We start from the raw sequence: 19,233 nt of genomic DNA on the forward strand, positions 1-19,233 counted from the left end.
GAAAAACAAACATTAGAATAAATGGTTCATCAAACATGTTTTGCTGTGTGGGACAATAAAGCTGTGAAATGGTGCTTTTTATAAACTGCTTCTTGAACTCTAACTTCTTTTGAGGAAAAATCCTGAGGAGATTTTGGTTCAGTCATAGCTGACAAATGACTGAGTCATATGTGTGAGCAGGCATTAGAAACTTGATTACCACTAGAGAAAAATAAAGAAATGGATCATGGCGGGAAAATCAATCCCCATTCCCCCTCCCCCAAAGAAGCATTTTCAGTTTATGGGATAATTTGCTTTTTACTTATTAACAATTCTGTACATTTCTCACAGTTAAGTATTCAAATGCTATAGCAATGTGCACTGGGTGGACATCATGGAAAGCTGTCCAAAATACAGTACTTTTTATTAAAGGTGTCATCTTAGGTCAAATAATTCTATTTTGTTCTCTTTCTAATCCACATGAATTAGTTATGAAATGTGAAATTATAACCACAGAAAGGACAGATGGGATGAGAAGTGTGGTGGCTTTTTAAAATCTCCTTTAAATTTCCTCAGCAGAGTAATCTCAGGGTGAGGTTACCCCAGTGAGATAGCTAGACCTTCCTTTATAATTTATTTTCTTTTAAGAATCTCAGCTTATGTCATGTTTTGATGATTCATGATGAAGGTGAGGAGAAACTGATTCCATCTAAGTTTTCTCAATATGCAAAGATACTGATTTGAATTTCATCGTTCTCTTCTTAAGCACTATGATGTAGGGGTTCAGACTTATTTTTTGCATTCAAATTGCCTAGCCGCAGATCTTTACTGCTTGGATGACCTTGAGCAAGTATCTTGCATTCTGTGTTTTAGATTTGTGTTTGTAAATCAGGGGTAATGAAAGTGATACCCACTTTACGAAATTACATGATTTAATCGTGTGAGGGCTCATGACAGAGAACACATAATAAATACTCAGAACCTTAGCTATGCATTATTTCCTGTTTATTTGGGATGTTGTCTCAGATAAAGAGTAAAGAATCAATAGCAAAGAAAGTGTTCCCAATAAAATCTAAACCTAAAAGTAGTTTTTATTTTAGTTCTGTATTAATAAAAAAATAAGACTCATAAAATCTATTAAATGTGATAATAAACACCTTCTACACAGGATCATCTTTACTTATTTTGTCCAAAAAGCTTTTATTGAATTACAAAAAAAAAAAAAAAGTTAACGAAGGTCAGGTAGATAACCCATGTCCATGACCCCAGGACAGTGACTGGCATACAATGAACCCTCAGAAATTTTAATTCCTTTCCTCTTATCTAAAACTAAAATGAAAAGTCTTCCTTTTTTTGCTTTCCTCTTTTTAAAACATAGTCACAGTTACCCTTCATTGAGTGTCCAAAGTGATCTTCTGTTTTCACCTATATTGACTGCTCCGCTGTTTCTACCCAAGCAGACTGGGAAAATGTGACCTCTTAGGTGAGGAAATCTATTACCACCGAGATCAGCTCCTTTTGAATTATATGAACTGGAAAGGAGGAAGAAACAGAGGTGCTGTGGAAAAGCACTACAGGATCCTTGACCTGAAAACAGACTTCAAGCACAGAAGAAGAGTTTGTAGTTTATTCAGCAACTTGTTTTGCTGAGACAGAGAATGTAAGGCCGTGCTGTTCCTGGGCTTTTCACCAAGGAATCCCTTTGCTGGTTCTTTAGTGAAAAGAAATAAGATCTGGGGAATTGTCACTTGCCTGCCTGTCCTGGTGTGTCTTTTAGAGATTATAAGCAACACTCATCTACTTCTGGGACATTTAAGGTTAAATAGGCATAGTTATTAAGACCTTCACCTCTGGCACAGAACTCCTAACACCATGACGCTGTACTCTCTTTATCCCTCAGTCATGGATGCGCTACTGTCATTGTCAGGCACTGGGCCAGGCTCAAGGAAGGAAGAGTAAAATGATGGACAGGTTCCTACAGTACGGAACTTCAGTGAAAGAGAAACAGAAGCAAACACACTGAGCAAGGAAGCAAGGACATGAGTTACTGTTGTAATAAGTTCTATGAAACAAACAGAAAGCTGAAATAGAGGACAGAGGTCCCGTTTATTGGGGGACAGACTGGTTTCAAGACTCATAAGAACTCCTCCCCTCCTTACACTCTTTCTTTCATTATTGAGCAGGTCTGTGGTGTTAACAGTGAGTAGAAGGGGATTGCGCACCTGAAGGAATCCTGAAACCAAGACAGGTGAACTCACGGTGAATCAGAATTTCAGAATTATCGAGCAAAACATTTTCATTCCGTCACAAACATGACTCCCACATCGCCTTTCCCTTTATCTTTATATTATTACAGGATTATTCAGCTTGTGGCAGTTTTTAAAGATTAGAAGAATGCAAGTACTTAATGTTGCTTAGTAACTTCTCTGGCCTGTCATTTTGGGCTGCACACAAACAACTTGTAGCTTCCCCACATTTGTCCCAAATGACTAGGATCGAGAAAGCGCACACACGCTGATGAGTCACTTTGCTCTCCTGTTGCTCTTAATAAGAGTGCTGATTACCAGGATGGGTGCTTTACTGTTATATAATGTTATTTGCCACACCATATGTCAGAACTTCCAGCTGGCAAGTCGAGTTTCCTTTCCTCTCACACGTTGAAGAAAGCAGAGCATAAAAGCCATTCAGGGGAGGACTACTGTTTGGTTTCTGGTCCTTGGTTTTAAATGTACTCTATCCAAACTCTGCTAGACAGCGTATTGTGAAAGCTAAGCGATAAGGTTTTTGAGCTTCAAGTGGAATTTTTGGAGCTAGTAGTGCTTCTACCATAAGCTACCTACATACCTGCTTGGTGGCACATTTGATGCTTGGATAACTATGTTACCCTGCTAAGAGCCCTTTCAGAAAAAAACAAAACAGGAATGGTTTCAATGTGGCTGTAATAGTATTGCTATTCTTTATGATTAAATTCTTGAAATTAGTAACTCTGTAAAGAAAAGTAAACATTAAGAATCTTTTAGATTTGATGTATATGTCAACAGAATGGTTGTACTATCCTGACCGACATTTCTTCTCTCCTAAGAAGTGTCAAAGCCGTACTGAAGGAATGGGTACCTGTATCTTACTATCAAGGAACATCCTGGATAAAGAGAATGTATCATACCTTCTTCCTCTTTAACATCTGTTTTGCTAATCCTAATGTGTTAAAATCCAAACTGTGTCAAGGCACGACAAAAAAATTGTTTGAGGAATGCTAATATGTGTGTTAAAAGAAGAAAAGGGAAAGAAAGATTTCCTTATCTAAATGTTAAGCAAAATTAAATCATTTTCTATTTTAAGGACTTCTTATGATTCTCCCGATGCAAGTGTGTGTTAGACTATCTAGGAGTGGGATTTAGAACAAACTTCCCTGATCTGGTTTAATCACAGAATCCCTCCTTCTGAAAGTATCTATTAGTATATCTTTGAAAAACCCCAGAACACAATTTATTGTTCTATTGGCGTTTAGTTATTCACTTAAAATTTCTCAAGCATCTACCATACATCAGAGGAGTAAGTTCTGGGAAAAAAAAATTTCTTGGTCCTGACATTAAGTAACTCCTGAATTAGGCGTTGGAGGGAGAGACATAGATGTAAAAATTATAACACGATGGGCTGTGTGCAGCATTAAAAGTAGTTGCAGAGGATGTACATGTTAGGTTGTTATAGGAGATGAGGCGGTAAGAGACTAAGAAATTTATCACAGGTAGTTTAGAACTTGAGTTGGGTCTTGAGGGAAATTTAGAATTTACCAAAAAAAAAAAAAAAGGACAATAAAAGCATTACATTACAAAGATATGTTTAGAGATCATTATTCTTTCACCCCTCATGTGAAACCAGTACTCCTTTCATTTATCAAGCATAACTCTTGAGTGAACAGTTGGCTACATGAGTAAAGAGATGAGAGCAGCAAACAGGGAAAGAGATTATATATAAATTTTGTGGTACAGATGGTAATCCATTCCTTGGGGGTAGATAAGATGGGAAAGAAGATAATTTTAGGAACAAATCCTGAGGAGTTCTAATATTTTATAGTGTATTGGAGTAGATGATATTGTAAAGAATGAAAGTGAATTATCGCAGAGGAGGAAAGCAATAACAGAAATTGTGATCTTCCAAAGACCAGAGAAAAACATCCCATAAGAAAGACAAAGTAATCATTGCTGCCAGATGTTGCTGGGGGGTTAATTAAGATGAGGAATGAAAAATACCCTTTGAATTTGAACACAAGGAGATCATTGATGATCTTAGCTGATAATGTGTTGCTTAAGTGATTGGGGTGAAACCCAAATGAAAATGTGTTTGAAGGTTGCACAGGACCTCAGAAAATGGAGATTCAAAAGTTTGTCTATGAAGGTTTTGTAAAAAGATAGACTTGGTTCTGGAGAATCATGGAAGTTTGAAGGAGCTTTTACTTTTCTAAGATGGGGGTTTTTTGAGTATGTTTAAATATCTATGAGAAATTGAAATGATTAAAACTAGAAGTGAAAAGGAATGTTTGATAGATACCTCATAATGTGGAATTGAATAGATTCAAAGACATAGGGGGTATGAGTTGACTGTGACAAGAAGTAACAGTGTCTGAAAGAGAGGAAAGGAAGGAGAAAAAGTGCAGTCTGAATAGGCATACACGTGTCTTAGTGCTAAATTGAGGATATGTCTGGAATTTAAATTTGCTTGGTAGAATTGGAACAAATGGAGAAAGTCTGAAGTTTTTGGACTGTGTTAGAGAACTTAATGACCTGAGACATCTACTAGAATGTAGACAATATTGGGGGCCATTTGAGTTATGAATTTACAATGGTAACAATTTACCTCAATGTATGACTCCTTTCAGTAGCTCAGGATGCTTCATAAAAAAAACAGAGTTCATCCAAGATACATTGTTTTATTTTGCTTTGCCTTTTATGGTATCATCAGCTATCCCCTTTAGTATCATCTGCCATTTTCTTTATTACTCTTTCACATTTAGAAATCTGGATGACAGTCTTCCTTTATATCTCCTGTCATTACTGTAATTAACAAAGCATATAGTTTTACAAGTCAATTAATACCCTACTGAAATTCCCTAACCACCTTACCTTTATCCATATGCTACTCTATTCCATGTTAACCATTGATCAGTGACTCTATCTGGACCTTGATATTACCTGAAACTTACATCTTTGAAATAATGAATTACAAAACAACCATCACCTCTTTCTCTCTACCTCCCACTAGTCTCTGGTACCTTGTTTTCTTCCAGTGACTCTGTACTATCCAGACAAGACCTAATATACAACCTAAATAGCTCTTTTCCCAAATCTCCATTCCTTTGTATTCTTTTCTTTCCATTTTTACATCTGGCAAAACCCATACCCTTTCTCAATTGAGCAGTCTGGCTTTGCTTTTGCACTTGGGGTATTGAATGCTATTGAAAATCACAAAACCATGAAAACTAATGTCATCATAAATTTGTGATTTCCCATCTCAGTCTGACCTTGGTAATTCTTCTAAGTGCCCGTGTTTTATTTTCCTTTCCATTCTCCAGAGCAGCCTCCTCATAAAACCCTTCCACCCATGTACTTCATATTATATTTAAGAAAAGAAGGACTTGAGTATCTCTGCCCTCTTCCTCTTTGTATCATTTACTTTCATTTTGGGGTATTGGCATTTAAATATTTTAATGAAATTTAGTTTTAATCTAAAAAATATTAACATTCACAATTACTTCAACCCAATTCCTCTCTGCCGCCCACCTTCTATGTACCATTGATTTTAGACGAAGCTTCATAACATGGCCCCTCTTTATCTCTTCCAGAATGACTATTGCCACTCTGTTCTCTTCCAGTTCAGTGTGCCTTTGACATTAAGCTGCTTAAAATACCCTTTCTGTCATTGCTTCTTTCTCACCTTACTTGTACTCCATTGTATCTGCAGTTCTTTATTTTCTCAGTACTTAGAACAGTAGCTGGTACAAACAGGTACCGGGAGAGAGAAAACCTGAGTGAACTTTGAAAATGCCTCTTTCTTGACTAGGGGTAATAAGTTATCTAGCCAAGCATCTCCCTGGGTCAACAGTGTTTTTATCCTTGATTTTACTGTTAGAGAGACAGGTAAGTATCTCCTTCATTCTTGAAATAGTAATACTGTTTGCTACCTCCTCTCTGTGTGTTTTTCAGTATGGTTTGTACTGATTCTGAACAACTGTCTGTGCTTCACATGTGTTTTCTCCTTGGTGCATAACAGTAATAAATACATTTGCTCATTCTGGAGGTAATAATTGTATGATTCTATTTTGAGAGAATGATATTCTTAATTTGACCAAATGTAGTAATTGAGACTTTCTTTTTCCAATATTAGCAGCCCAAGTTGGATTTAGGCCTTTATTTTATTTGTGACACATTCTGTGAACTGAGTATTGGCTTTCAGTTGTGAACCTGGATATAAGGAAGTAAAAGGGCTGGGGTTACTTTCAGTGCTTGACAAGAACAGGCATGGAGGCTTTGAGGCTTTCAGGAGGTAAACAGAAGGCTAAGAGGTCATATGTGTGGCGAGAATAGAAAAAAAACCCAGTCTGTTTCCCCCAACGCTAGGTCACTTTCTCAGAGCCTCGTTTAAATGATGATGTGCCAATGACGGAGAAAATATTTTTCTCAGCCACATTGGATATTAGAAGAAATGTGGGAAAATTCTCTGGAAAGAGTTGATTGTGATTTCCAGGTATGATTGGTGCGTGGGTGGTCACTGGTTCAGATTCTTGGTTTCTGAAGCCCTGTCCTCCCTCCATTCTTTACATAAAAGCGGGTGTCAACTAGGGAGATAAATGAAGGCATTTCTTAGGGGGAAACCATCCTTTGTATCAATCTGACCTTGAAGTTGATGTATTCATAGCGGGACACCAGTCTACTTTGCAAGTACGCATTTTTCACTTATGTGTAGCTTTAGACATCGTAGACTGAAATTGTCCCTGAAACAGCTTTTGAATTTCTAGTATTTCTTTTCTATGTAATTTTACCTAAGCCATATAAAGAAGGTTAGCTCTGACCTAAAAAAAGTATAGTCTGTCATTTTGCTTAGAACACAATATAGTATGTGCCCTCATTAACTTTATTTGTGGGATTTAAAAAAATACAGCTTCACAAGGAAGTTAAAACTGTGTGGAAAGAGAAGGCTTTCAGGCTGGGAAACTATTAGATTTTAGGAATAGGTAAATTCTGGTAAGCTGATACATTGTTAATGCATGTATGTTTGATTTTTTTCACTTTTTTTAATTGGTTTTGTACATTACTGGAAGAGGTTAATATATTTCTGTACGCTATTTATTCCAGACCAAGCAGAAAAAGAAATGAAAAACTAATTTTTGCTTTTGAAAAATGATTTTCTTTTTTCAAAATTTTTTTATGGGGGGAGGTAATTAGGTTGGTTTATTTGTTTGTTTGAATAGACATTCTGGGACTTGAACCCAGTACCTCATGCGTGCTAAGCATGTGCTCTACCACTGAGCTATACCCTCCCACCCGAAAAATGATTTTCTCCATAGGTCTCAGTTGAAGTTGGTGGAGGTCAAGTTTTCCTCTGTCTTCACTTGTCCGGATTCCCCTCATTCCACAGTTTGCATTTTTGTAGTTTGGGAGTTTTCTTTTCTTTGTTTAAGACTCTTTTTCTTTCCCTTTCTACTTTCTATTGCTGAGAGATTAATTACAAACTACTCATTGATTTTGCTGAAGACTTATTCTTTCTTATACAATGAGCAAAATGTTGGTGGCCTGTTACTACCCAACGGATGTTCATTGCTCTGTTCGCTAACAAGCAGTTCTGTTTCTGAAATTGAGTACTAATTGGTGAGATGGGTTTCCTCTCCCACCCACTTTGGGGCTGGAGGCGGTTTTCCAAGTGGGGTGTGTGTTAGGCTAGAGCCAAGTCTGCGGCATTAGAGGTTTGAGGGGCCTGATGAAGCACAAGATACAGAACACAGAAGCGTACATCTGTGATGCAGCAAGAATGTCACTGAGAGGAAGAGGGCTGGCCCTTTAGTGCTGGCATGGCCCTCCACCCAGATGGTTATAAAAAAAACTAAAATCCTAGGGCTTGCTCTGCGTTGACCGGGAGGATTCCTCCCTCGGCATGGGATTCTGGTGGCACTGAGCTTCAACTGCGCCCTTGTGTGGAATAAAACAAAGCCTCAGGGAGCATCTACTCACTTGTATTCTCAAATCCTATGTTTACTCTTTGCAAGGATTATTTGCTGGCATAATTGTAAATTAAAGTGAAAGCCAAATGGAGCTGAGTCATGGTCCTAATTCTTGCCAATGTCAGAACTTGAACCAGATTTTCTGTTCTGACCCACTCGGAGTCTATGATGAGAAAGATCTTCACTGGACTGGGCGTAGACTGCATGCGCTTCCAGCAGAGCCTCAACACTTCCTGGCTCTGGTGGCTCCACGGCGCTCTTTTAATTCATATTATACCCCCTTGAGTGCAAGCTGTATAGTTCTTTTAACTGTTTCAGAAGTCGTTACATTTTAAAAAACTCTGACAAGCCAGTAAACATAGTTACCAACCCATATTAACTTACAGTTTCTAATTTCAATATTTAAATAAGAGGTTTCAAACACCATCTACGTGGAGCTAGTTTTGAAACTTAACTTCATAGCAATGTTCTGCATATAAGCAATGACCTACCCTGATAGCTGTCAGATGTATGGCTCTTTATTCACACAAAGATTGAAAAATGAAGAGGGCTGGTCCCTTCAGATTTCTCCCAATGGGGAAAAGAACTCTTTAAGTGCAGGGAAGAGAGGAGTTAGAGCCCTAGTTGATACAATGGTGCAAGAAATGTCAACACTCGCATATAGAATGAAGGGAACCCAGGTGCCAATAGTAATACCCACCACAGAGAGCATTCTTTGGGCATCTGTCTTTGTACCTCCACTAATTCCTTATTATTATAATTGTCATCAGTATGTGCCCTTATTAAAATTGGCCTTAAATTTATTAATAATTTCCTGATTGTCAGCTGTATTTACCTTTTATCATGTCTTGTTATCTTTAGCCTCTTCAGCACTTGCCATTTTTTGATGAGTCCCCTCACGGTTGCAACTATGTCCTCCTTTGTCATGGGTCAGACTGCACTACCATAATATTATTTCTCTTTATTCCAGCAGTCAAAAAGTATTTAATGACTATAATTTGCCAGGCACTCAAAAAACAGTGCTAGTCAAACACATAAATAGTTTCCGTCCCCAGTGACTTCCCAGTTTAGTGAGGTAGATTGGTATTAATAATCTGTTATTTAGTTGAATAAATATATTTGAGCACCGGCTTGTGCCAGGTTCTGTTCTAGGCATGAGAAATGCAGTGTGAAAAATAGTCCATTCAGAACTTACATTTTCTTGGAGGAGATGGAAAGTAACAAGTATATAATGCAATTTGATATGTAAGTGCCATGAAAAGTAATAAGCCAGGGCAAGAGCGACGTGTTTGTTAGAGAACAGGTGCTAATTTAAATAATTTACTATTTTATATTTATTTTAAAAATATGTCTCATTCTTCTGTGTACATACTGCATTTGAAATGTCTTTAATATACCCAAGAGGCGCTGTTAAGTAGGCAGTAAGATAAACAAGGCTTAAATTAAGTGAAGCTGTTGAAGACAAAAATGTGAGCATCAACAAAATAAATGAACAAACCAAGTCAAACAAACAAACATGAAGATACAGAGAACAGAGTAGTGGTTATGTTACCAGAGGTGGAGAATTGGAAAGGAGGGCAAAATAGGTAAAGGGGATCAACTGTATGATGATGGGTGGATACTAAATTGTTGGCTGTGATCATGGCTATAAAATATATAGAAGTAGAAATACAGTATTGTATACATGAAACTTACATAATGTTATAATTCAGTGTTACCTCAATATAAAAATGAACATTGTGTATTGTCCTGAAACCAAGAGGGATCCCGTAGAGACTGAATGTAGATGGAGAAAGTCCAGTGCTGCACCTTGGGGTAAACCAGCATTTCATGGTGTAGAGAAGAGGTGGAGGAATCTGCAAGGTAAATGAGAAGGAGCAGCAGGAGGAAGCCAGGAGAATGTACTGCCCGGGATGTCAAATAAAATGTTTCAATAAGAAGGGTTTTTTGAAATGTGACAGTTGCTACTGAGAAACCAGCAAGATGACTGCAGATTGACCACAGGACTGGAAAAGAGAGGTCTTCATTGACCTTGACAAGGGCCGTTTCAGGGAAGTGGTGAGCACAAGTCAGACCGAAGCAGATTAAAATGTGAGTTGTTGGTGTTAATGTAGAGAGAAAACAAATCAAGTACCAAGATACACTGAATACGAGTATATAAACTGGAAGTTGTACATAAAATGAATGGTCCAAATATAACAGTATTATTTGGCCTAATCAAGAGAGTGTGAAGGCTTTACCAAGTGATTATAAACTGAGGTCTGAAGGATGAGTTGATATTGACTAGATAAAAAAGCCAAACTAGAGAAGCATGTAAGAAGGCTTTATTGCATGGCAAACTTGAGGGCTGAAAGGCGTGTGTGCAGTTTGGAGTGGGTATTATGAGTTTTAAGAGGAGTCCAGTGGTACAAGGCTTTTTTGTCTTAACCTTAGAGCACTGGGCATACTTGATGGTTTAAGGGAGGTGGGGATATGTGGACAATGTTATTTATGCTTTGATGAGATTCCTCTGGCTGTAATGTGTACAGGACAAATTGCAGGTTGGCCAGATGGAAGCTGGGTAACCCATTAGCAAGCCATTGTGGTAATGAAGGCGAGTGCTTATTTTAGCCTAGATTATAACAGTAACAGTGTCAGTGGAGAGAAAGATTAATCTGAGTGATGTTTAAGAAGCGAATAGCGCTTTTGACAACCTGGATATGAGTAGATGAGGAAATGAGGTAGAGAAGTCAAGATGACCTCTAAGTTTCTGGCATTTGCAGTAGAGAGGCAGGGCTTTGGCACCAATTCAGAGAGAATTGGAACAGGAGTCCACGGGTTTGCTGTTACTTCTGGGGGCCTTAATCAATTCAGTTTAATCACGCTGAATGTGAGGGACTGTTGAGCCATTTTCATCTGCCTGCTACACTTTTCTGTCTGTATACCTCACTGACTCCTCAAGGATGTTATTAAAACTGAGTTTATATTCATCCTCCAAACTTTGTCCTTCCTGTGATCCAGACGTAGCCGTCTTGAGATGTCCCCTCTTCCTGGTACCCCCTCAGCTTCCTTATTAGTTGACTCAGTTCCATCTCTTGATCTTTCCTGTCTCTGTTCTATCTCACGTGTCTTTCTTCTTGTCCGTTTTTACCCCCACCAAGCATTTTCAGATGCTTAGCTTTTACTCATCTGTACTCTTAACCTTCTATGTGGTCTCTTCATTTTCAATCCATTCCTTGCTTTACATTTCTTGTTTAATCCTCAGTATCAATACCAATATTATATTCTGATTTTTTCCTGTCCTTGCTCAAAATAATTTTGTGTCTCCCCTTTTCTTTCTAAATAAACTGTAGATTCACCTTGGCCTGGCAATCGGGCTAAAAGCAAGCAAAACTTACAGGTTTTCCTTCACCTGCCACACTTTATAAGGCAGGTACTTAGGACTTCTTGGTTTAAATCCTGCCTTTAACACTTACTAGTTGTGCGATTTTGGTTAAGTTGTTTAATTAGAGTTTACTGTTTTTCAGATGGGGTTAGTAATAGCAGCTCATTTACATGGTTGTTTTAAAGTCAGAATCCATGAACTTCTCTTCGCACAGTCCCTGGCACAGAGCTGGCTCTCAGTTAAGCTTCTGTGGTTATTGTGTGAGCCTCTTACTGCGCGTTTTACGCTCCGTGTTAGACTCCTTGCATCCTTCCTCCTAGAATGCTTTCTCCTTCTTCTCTTGGCCGACTCTCCCCGCAACATGATTACTTCCTGTCTAAATTCTTTCATCCTCAAGGACCAGCTCCATTCTCTCCAGTAAACATTCCGTTCTTACTCAGCCCTCCCCACTCCCCCACCTCAGGGTCTCCTCCCCACATTTTAAATACTCGTCAGCTCCTTGTCTGTAGTTGCACATGTCGCTTTCTTAGCTTTACCACACGTGGTCCTTGAGTACAGGAACGGTATTTGGGTAGCATCCGTAGCGCTTCCAGTATTTGTGAGCAGATGGCCGCAGTTAAAGTGGGCAGTTCCTTCAGGCACCTGCACAGATTCTCTCTTTTCCTTCTCACCCAGACTGGCTTTGGCTCTACTCCCCATCAAGAAGCATCAAGCTACCTGTCCCAGATCTTTTTCCTTAAGGATGGGAGCTTTCAAGTTGGCAATCTTCTAAACCAATCATTGCTAATGTGTTTTCCTGTGCTCTCAGGAACTCTTAGTACATTTAACTAAGCCCTTCTGGCAACAACGGCCCTCCTTTTGTGTTCCAAGTCATTAGTTAGGGGGATATTTTTGGTGTTTTTTTCCCCCAGTTATACATAATTTGAAGAAAGCAGTCTTAGGAGAGGCAGCTCAGCACCGAGCTTAATACTGTTCCACTTGGAGGTCTCCAATAATTGGCTTCTTTTTTTTAAAAATGTGCCATAAAAAAGAATATTAAATATCTTTTCTGTTTCCTGCCTAGTTTCCTGTGGTCTGAGCTCTGCCCAGCCCTGGCCTTCGGAGCATGAGCGGCCGTGTTTTAGGATGTTCCAAAAGCATGAATCAGGATTGATGCTCATTTTATTCATGGCTATACTTGGTGGTAACTTACACAGCCTGAGATGAGGGTTTATTTTTCCCCTCTGAAGGTTTCGGGGGTGTTTTTGTCAGGTTTTGGAAAATGTGCTCTAGGAGCAGTGATAAATTGAGTGCTGCCTCAGAGAAAGTCAGGCTGTCAGGGAACATATTTATCTCAACGTTTGGGAAGCAGAGCAGGGTAAGTACCGACCTTTTAAAAAACCCGTGCGAAAATGTTCACAGGTAAGGGAGAAGGTCAGTCTGACACGGCTTTACAACCATTTTATTTATAATTTATGGACTGCCTTGGTGTAAAGAATATCTGAGATCTATTATTATTCAAGGATGAACTATCCCCCCCACCCCCACCCAGTGGTAACGTAGTACTGGGGAGAGAGCTTGCTGGCTAAATAGGTCTGTTCCATTCTGTTTCAAGAATTAATATTATGCTATAAGGGAAATACATAATTATATATATAAAAAAATGATCTCCCAGGTTTGCCTGAGGCAGAGGTAAATACGATGTATTGGAAAGTGGCTGAGTTCGTTTGTTTCCGTGTTGTCCAAGGCTGCTTCCGCACTCCCATAGCAGAGCTGTGTGGCTGCAGCAGAGACGTAGGTCTGCAGCTCTAATGTAGTTACTTCCTGGCCCTTGAAAAAGAAAGTTTGTCGCCCCCTGGCCTAGAAGGAAACTTTGTCATACAAGGAAGTTTGCACTCTGTTGTCCATAAGGACATTCATAGGAAGCTCGTGATCGATGTCTCTTGATCGATGACAGACTTGTGATGGGAGCTTCTACGTATTAACTGGTATCTTAGTCTACTGATTCATTTGTTTGTTGGGTATAGTTGGATTTCAAATAGGGCTACAAGTGAAAAGACAGTAAATTTACACCTGCCTTAGTTACCTTAGATATCGCGGAGTTAGGTATCCTTTGCAGAGCTACTGAGTCCACCTACCTGAGCAAAATGTCAGTGAAACCTCTAGGTTCAGGTCCCCTCTTATAAGAGGTTTCCAAAAAGTGCCTCTCCGACTTGTTCAAAAGTAAAGACGGTCTCAGTGGTTCATATGAAACCGTGAGACTTTGAGTGCAGACCCCTAGGAAGAACTTTCAGGTTATCTCTGCCTCTGTCTCTCCCTTTCCATCTCTATCTAACATCTCTTTCTATGTGTGTGTGTGTGTGTGTGTGTGTGCATGTAGTCTTCCATTGTAAATATCTGTTCAAAGAAACTAAAAAAATTGAATTTATTAATATTTCCTGTGTCCATATATTTTGTGTTCTAGTTATGTATTGTTTACTAACACTCATTAATAATCATCTAATCAAATATTAGCACTGTGGTAGGTACTGAAAAGGAGCAAAAGGGCATGGTTCCTAACTTCATCAAGCCCTCACAGTTGGAGAGTGTACATATTTAATACATGGCAAACAAATTATTTATATATATATAAACACACACACACATACATGTATATATACACACACACACATATATATGTATTTTTCTCTTTTCACCTTTTTATCTGAGAGGAAAGGCACAAATCTTAAGTGTATGTCCCCATAAAATATTCACAAACTGCACACACCCATGTGACCAACCCAGATCAAGAAACAGAAAGTCCCCAGTGATCTCCTAGGAGTCCCCTCCTGGTCATCTGGACCCTCCAGGGAAAACCACTGCCTGCCTTCTAACCTCAGCGAATCAAACCTGAAGTTTCTATATCATTGAGTTGCTAATATTTATAAATCAGGAAATTTGTATTTCTGCATCTTTTGAGAAAGCAGCTCTGGGCTATCCCGAGCCTGTGGACTCCCTTCTCAAGACTCTAACCTGCGGAAGCAGGAGCAGCTGTCCCTTGGGGAGGGCGTGGCCAGCCACTCCAGGCCCACCTGGCTCACCTTGTTCTGTCACCTGCTGGCCAGCTGGTGGAAACACTTGACGTTTTCCATCTGTTGATGACAATTTCAATGTCTTTGAACTTTTGACCACTCTGAGCCTTTTGTCTTTTGTACAAAGTAGTATTAGATAAATAAATAAGTACATCAAAAAGGAAAAAAAGCATATTGAATTACATATATAAAATTACAAATTTAGCTTGTGCCATTTATAGGAGGTAAAAACAGAGTTTGTTAACAAGGGTCATGGTGTGGATAGAAGAGTCACAGATTATAACGAAATCTTAACAAAGTAATGTAATGATTCAGCTAAGACAGAAAATGAGAAGTTAGGCAAAGACAAGAGGAGAGAAGGGAAACATACCCCAGCAAATTCTCTATACATACATAATTACACTAAGTACTTCACTTTAATAACTATTAATTTTTTTTCTGGAAAGCTTGTTCTTATATGCTTACAAGTCACACAACTTTTTTATTCTTTAAATTTCAGCCATTGTGTTTCATCTAACTCACAGTTGGCCATGGCTCATATTTCATATAGGAACATATATCAGAAGTTCAAATGTTAAACAGGAAATTCAACATTGCCTATCAGTCTATAAAACAATCCCATCCCTGCCCCTCCTTCTTTCTGCTAGTATGAGAGAGGAAGATTTGGTCCTCATATGGAGTCTAAGATCTCAGTATATACTCTGTCAAACACTCTATGCTTCTTGTGAACCGCCTCCATCACTTACTCATTCTCATTCTTTCCCTCTAACCCTTGATTTCTCTGTCTCCCTCATACACTCAAATATATTTGTACTCAGTTTCTGTCTTTTTATCTCCAAAATCCACTACTCTTTATTTGCATCACTCTGCTTGAGACCACCAAAATCTCCTGTTTAGGAAACATCTATTAAAGTTAAAAATATGACCTTCATAGTTAAGAGATGAACACTTTCCAAAGATTTTATTTGACTCACTAATTAATGAAGTAACCAGTTAAATGCCTGGAATGACTCAAAAGAGAATCAGATGATGTGAGGTTTACAGAGTTGATCAAGGTTAATTTCTCTAATGTTCAATGATGTACAAAAAACAAACCAAAAAAAAAAAAGGTGACAGAGCCATAGAAATGATTCAACGGGATAAGAACATTCATTTATACACGTGATACTAATGGCTAAGCCTGTGAAAAGGTGCCCAATCTCAATTGTCATGGAAACAAAATGATGACCATGTCACTACCACCACCAACAGCAGTATAATCCAAAACTCACCTGTTAGATTGGCGAAATTTAAAACCATTTAATAGCATCCAATATTGACAGGAGTGTAAAGAAATTGCTCTCTTAGGAACTATCAGCAGTTCTGTAAATGCTATGGAATATTTGGAAAACATTTTGCCATAACTTATTAAAATTCAAGTTTCCCGTTATTTTTGGCCCATTGGCCTCATTATATTTTATGCAATAAAGTAAAGGTACTGGTATATAAAATATGGCAGGGATTTTTTTTTAAATCACAGCATTATTTATTATAACATGAAACTGGAATAAGGGCAAATAAACATCAGGAGAGATACGGTTGAGTGAATTACACTTCCATACAATGTAATGTTCAGTGGATATCATGAAGGATGAGTTTTAATTCCATTCTATTTTAATTTTATTTTTTTAACTTTCTTTTTAAAATTTTTTAATTGTTTTGTCCAACTATTTTATTTTTTTAATTTTTATTTATTTTTTAAAGTCTTTTTGGGGGGTAAGTAATTAGGTTATTAATTTTTTTATGGAGGTTCTGAGGATTAAACCCAGATCTCAGGTATGCTAGGCATGTACTCCATCACTGAGCTATATACCCTTGCCCTCTGTCCCCTGTTCTATTTTTAAAGTAAAAATGGTGAGTTATAGAATGTGTAGTTTATGATCAAATTTTTTTCCATCCAGTTTTATTGAGATATCACTGACATATTGCACTGTGTAAGTTTGAGGTGTACAGTGTAACGATTTAACCCACACAGTGATCATATCTTTAAAAAATAAAAACTAATACACAAGCGATATTTCCTATATATGATGAGGTTGTATAAGCAAAGTTATACACAGAGTTTACCAGTGATTAGATAAAGGCTATGAGGTTGATACGAGGCTCCTAAAGACATTTTAAATTTTGATACTTTAGCATTTTGTTAAAAAGCACATTATTTTTACTATTATACATATAATTTTAAATAGTATAATATTTCTGCCCCCATGCTCAAAATTTTCAAGGGGCTTCTTATGGCATTAGGATACAATCCAAAATTCTTACCCCCATCTGTAATTCCTTTGTGATTCAGTTTTGTTCTATCTATCATCTTCAACAATTCTAGCATTCCTTAATTTTTCCTAGAAACAATTTCCTGTTTTTAGTTTGTTTTGAAAGTGTGATTCTTTCTGACCTTAAAATCTTTTATTCACTACCATACACTTTAAACCCACATTTCCCATACTTTGGCTGATTCCATTTAAATGTCACTTCTCTAAAATTATCACTTTGATCCTTCAATAGAAATTATATCCCCTAGTCATGAACTCTCATAAGGATTCTGAAGAATGTAGTTTTTAATAGAAACCCAATTGACAACTTGTGACGCTCAGAATTGCTAATATGAAGATTTTGAACATGCTGTGCAAGGTGAACTAGATAAATATTCATTAAGTGTAATTTTTTAAAAGTAGAATCCTATTATGAGAGAAAACAAAGATCGGGCATCCAACTGTCACTTATTTCTTACGGTGACAACTTCTGGATTATTTCACTTAGAAAGAATTTCGGCTTGTCATACAGAAGTCTTACGTAACAGGATTATTTCAACATGGGGATAATTTGCTTTGGTGAAGAATGAGTACCCTTGCTTGGTTTTTCTTCCCAGCTATTGGGGCAGTTACTATAAAAGTTTTTGTTGGATACCAGAAAGGAGTTTTACAAGTTTGTTTACTAACATAAATATTTAAGGTCATAGGTGTATTCTTTGGACTTTATAGACCTCAGTCATTTCAGATAGTTAAAAAAAAAGTTTTGGCCACTTGGATTAGAACCTTCTCAAGACATAAATATTTAGATAGAATGCAAGCACTGTTTGAGATGTTCTGACAAGATGAAGTATAAAATATCCAAATAACTTGGAAGAAGAGTTAAGTGTTTTATATTTAGGGAGCAAACTCCCATCTGAAGTGACAGAAATAGTCTGTCTCTTTCAAGTGATGTATCTGACCACATTCATGTACTGAATGCAATGAGTGGAAGTTTATCATATTAAATTGTTTCATTAGGTAGACCTTGCTAGCTAACCATAGATCAATCGGGCATCTAAACAGAATATCCTTTACCTCAGGTCATGAATATTTTGCAGCACATTAATATAGATCATTTGTATTTGTCATTATTTGGGAAGAGTTATATTACCTTGAGTTGTGAGCCCTTGTCTTGATACACAATACTTTGTTAATAAACAAATATATCAGAAATCTGTGTGATATATTATTCTGCCTGGTAACATGAGACCTTGTGTATATAATTTATTATTATCGAATAAAAGCATGGAGATTTGAGCCCTAAAATATAATGATTTATAGGTTTTATTTGTTGTTGGTGTTAATTTTTAAAAAAAATTTTCCAAATTTTTTATTTTTTGATTGATGTATAGTCAGTTACAATGTGTCAATTTCTGGTGTACAGCACAGTGTCTCAGTCATGCATATACATACATATATTTGTTTTCATATTCTTTTTCATTAAAGGTTATTACAAGATATTGACTGTAGTTCCCTGTGCTATACAGAAGAAATTTGTTTGTCTATTTTTATATATAGTGGCTAACATTTGCAAATTTCAAACTCCCAAATTTATCCCTTGTCATCCCCCTCCCCCAGTAACCATAAGGTTGTTTATTATGTCTGCAAGTCTGTTTCTGTTTTGTAGATGAGTTCATTAGTGTCGAATTTTTTCTTTTCTTTCTTTTTTTTTAAGAGCCCACATATGAGTGATATCATATGGTATTTTTCTTTCTCTTTCTGGAGATCCTCATTCTAAGTGTAGGTGGTGTTTAAATAGTTGTTGGCTTTTGATATGAAGTTGAATGGCCTGGGGGATCTTATGACCTACAGCCCTTGAGCTAGAACATTTACAAGATACATAATGAATTCAGTAGGAGGAAAGTAAAATTAGTTTGTAAGATATTTTAATAGACTACATGATGTAAATATCTGTCTCTGGATTTTTATACCCAATGAAAATGTAGCGTATAAAGCCTTTTCACCAACTTACAAATTGTGCAGTAAACGTGTGGTCATATAACTACCCTAGTGGCTGACATCATTTAAAGCTTCAGTGAAGGAATGATAGAACAATTGCAGAAGAGAAAGATAAAGCAATTGGGACAAGTTTTACTCTGCATTACTATTAATGAATGCAGATGAGATTTATAAACATGGTAGAAGTATTAACTTCTGAATTATTATTGGCATGAATTTTTCACTTCTTAGCTTGATTTATAGATTCATATGTCTAACAGTCAGACATAAAGAATTTTTATTGACAGGCTGTATTTGTACATGTGCCTCTTTCACTGATAAAATATTATTGGCTTTTTT

General features: G+C 37.3%; 1 protein-coding gene across 1 annotated transcript in view; it reads left to right on the forward strand.

Annotated features, from left to right (window-relative positions):
- DGKB (diacylglycerol kinase beta) overlaps positions 1–19,233 on the forward strand; it is a 586,586-nt gene that overhangs the window by 5,946 nt on the left and 561,407 nt on the right. The gene's annotated exons all lie outside the window — the stretch shown is intronic.

The sequence above is a fragment of the Vicugna pacos genome, chromosome 7 (assembly GCF_048564905.1).
Source record: "Vicugna pacos chromosome 7, VicPac4, whole genome shotgun sequence".
NCBI classification, from domain to species: Eukaryota; Metazoa; Chordata; class Mammalia; order Artiodactyla; family Camelidae; genus Vicugna; species Vicugna pacos.